This window comes from Colobus angolensis, unplaced genomic scaffold (genome assembly GCF_000951035.1).
Source record: "Colobus angolensis palliatus isolate OR3802 unplaced genomic scaffold, Cang.pa_1.0 Scaffold18, whole genome shotgun sequence".
Lineage (NCBI taxonomy): Eukaryota > Metazoa > Chordata > Mammalia > Primates > Cercopithecidae > Colobus > Colobus angolensis.
The window spans coordinates 3,997,811-4,000,764 of NW_012114932.1; the positions used below are offsets into that span (position 1 = coordinate 3,997,811).

Consider the following 2,954-nt stretch of genomic DNA (forward strand, 5'->3'; position numbering starts at 1 on the left):
CAGGATGGTCTCGATCTCCTGACCTCGTGATCTGCCCGTCTCGGCCTCCCAAAGTGCTGGGATTACAGGCTTGAGCCACCGCACCCGGCCTTCACGCTTGTAATTTCAACACTTTGGGAGGCTGAGGTGGGAGGATCACTGAAGTCCAGGAGCTTGAGACCCCTGGGCAATATGGTGAGACCCCTGTGTCTACAAAAATAAAAATAAAAAAATTAGCTAGGTGTGGTGGTGCATGCTTATGTCCCAGCTATTTGGGAGGCAAAGTGGGAGGATTGCTTGAGCCTGAGAGGTTGAGGCTTCACTGCAGTTTGAGCCACTGCACTCCAGCCTGGGTGACAGAGTGAGACCCTGTCTTAAAAAAATAAACAAGAGTATGACATGAGCATGGGAGAGCAAAAGAAAACAAGGAAGTCTGACCAGGAAGCGAATGCTTAGTCTCTGATATCACAGGCTTGAATAAAATGATAAAGACCTAAAAAGAAAAGAAATATCACAGCATGCTGAAGGAAAGAAAAGTTCCCCAATACCCTTCCTGCTTATTTTTCCAATATATTACACAGCTGGGTCTACTTTACCACATCCTGTTTGATTCCAGTGTTACCAACTTTTCCATTAGAGCCAAACTAGACATACTGCAATCAGTGATGAACTGTCTATATGCCAGGTGTATCCCTTGTATAACTGATTGTATAATGGCTGAAACTGAGAAAAATGGGGCAGAAATATCAAGTGGCTTAAAGGATAGCCAAGGATCCGAAATTTGAACAATTACCAAACTACCATGCACAGGAGGGAATCTATGCAGATGATCGCTTAGCACAGAGGGTAACTCGGCATAAATGCTGTAGCCACAAACCTGGGACCTTGAAAGAAGAACCCTAAGATTCCTGGAGTTCCTATCACGTACATTTCCAACCACAGATAGAACATGGGAACTGATGTCAGATGATTATGGAGCCCCTCGGTTCTAATTCTTGCCCAAGTTCGTCTGCCTTTCTTCCACCAACTTTCTCTTGTTGCCAGTTCATTAAACATGCAATAGAATGTTATTCTGTTCAACTCATTTGCCCTATTATCAGCTGAGTATGGTTAAACACACTCAATTTTTCATGCTGTTTTGAAATTGATATTGTATTGCATTTAAAAACTTTAAATGATGGTCAAAGAGTACAATATCTCCAACGGGAAGAATACATTTTATAAATTTTTTGAGTTCTGTTGCACAGTGTGGTGAATATAGTTAGTAGAGTATTATACATTTCAAAATTGCTAAGAGTAAATTTCAAATGTTCTCACTACAAAATGCTAAGTATTTGAAGTGATGGATATGTTAACTAGCTTGATTTAATTATTCCACATTGTATCCACAGATTATGACATCATTTTGTAACCCATAAATTTATACAATTATAAATTGCCATTTACAGTAAGAAGTAATTTGTTGCATCTTTTTTTTAAAAAAATAATTTTTTACATCTGTGTAGTTCAGGTAAAAAATAATAATATTTAAATTTTTAATAAAATTTAAAATAAAATAAAAATGGTGGCACATGCCTGTAGTCATAGCTACTTGGGAGGCTGAGGCAGGAGGATCACTTGAGCCTGGAAGGTGGAGGCTGCAGTGAGCTGTGATTGTGCCAGTGCCCTCCAGCCTGGGTGACAGCGAGATCCTGTCTCAAAAAAAAAAAAATTCATTGTATTTGTTTCTGGTTTACCCTTCTTACATTTCTTTTTGAAAAAATGTATGTGTTTCCCCTTCCTCCTCACACAAAAGATAACATCCTTCATAATACTCTTTTGCACTTCGTTTTTTCTTTAACCCTAAAATATCATCTAGAAGTCACTTCATATAAGCTCATAACGGTCTTCTTTATTCTGTGTTTTACAGCTGTGTAATACTCCATGTGTGGGCATACCATAATCTGTTCAATAACAGGCATTTAAATGGTCTCCAAAATTTTGCTATTACAATTAATGTCACATTGAACAATTGTGAACATGTGTTGGTTTTACCCCCATCTTTAGCTGTGTACACTAGTTACCTATTGCTACAGTATTGCTATGTAGCCACTCCAAAATTTAGACTTTTATCTTTTCTCACTGGTTTTCAGATGACGACCGTAGGTGTGGGGCATCTGTGAGCTCAGGCAGGAGCAGTAAGGGAGGAGCAGCTAGGAGGAAAGAGGGAGGGAAACACTGAGCCCTGCACATACGTCTGAAATCATTCTCAGAGTGTATGGCGTGCTGCTCTCCACATCCACTGCTTCATCCTGGCCCAAGCGACCTTCATCTCTTGCTGGTTCTTAAGCTTCCCAACTTGTCTCTTCCACTTATCCATCCCCTCTCTCAATCTACATCTCCACACGCATTAAAAAAGTATTATTTTTTAGGCCAGGTGTGGTGGTTCACGCATGTAATCCCAGCACTTTGGGAGGCCGAGGTTGGCAGCCTGACCAATATGGTGAAACCCTGTCTCTACTAAAAATACAAAATTATCCGGGCATGGTGGTACATGCCTATAATCCCAGCTTCTCGAGATGCTGAGGCAAAAGAATCGCTTGAACCCAGGACGTTGCGGTGAGCTGAGATCACGCCATTGCACTTCAGCCTGGGCAACAAGGCGAAACTCTGTCTCAAAAAAAAAAAAATTATTTTTTAATGTCCATCTCTTCAGGTCATCCCCATTTAAAACTCTCCACTGCACACTGAATAAAGACCAGCACCTCCCCACAGCACCCTTCAGTGTCCTCTCACCACTCACCTACTCCTAGTGCTGAGGCTTGATGGACATTCTCTACCTGCTAGGGTCGTTACCCATGAGGTCCCTCCACTTCCTGCCTGGCTCATTTCCTGTTTCTCCTTCAGGTCCCAACTTAAATGTACTTTCCATAGGAAGGCCTTCCTACATCCTGCAGTCCAACTAGGTTCTCCCAGTTCTGTACTCTGTCATACAG

At 41.4% G+C, this 2,954-nt stretch overlaps 1 pseudogene across 1 annotated transcript; it reads left to right on the forward strand.

Moving 5' to 3' along the window:
* Positions 1-384: 384 nt before the first annotated feature.
* Positions 385-1,477, forward strand: LOC105509743 (annotated as a pseudogene). The gene has a single exon (XR_001001474.1). The product of XR_001001474.1 is annotated as an rRNA-processing protein FCF1 homolog pseudogene (transcript).
* Positions 1,478-2,954: the final 1,477 nt, after the last annotated feature.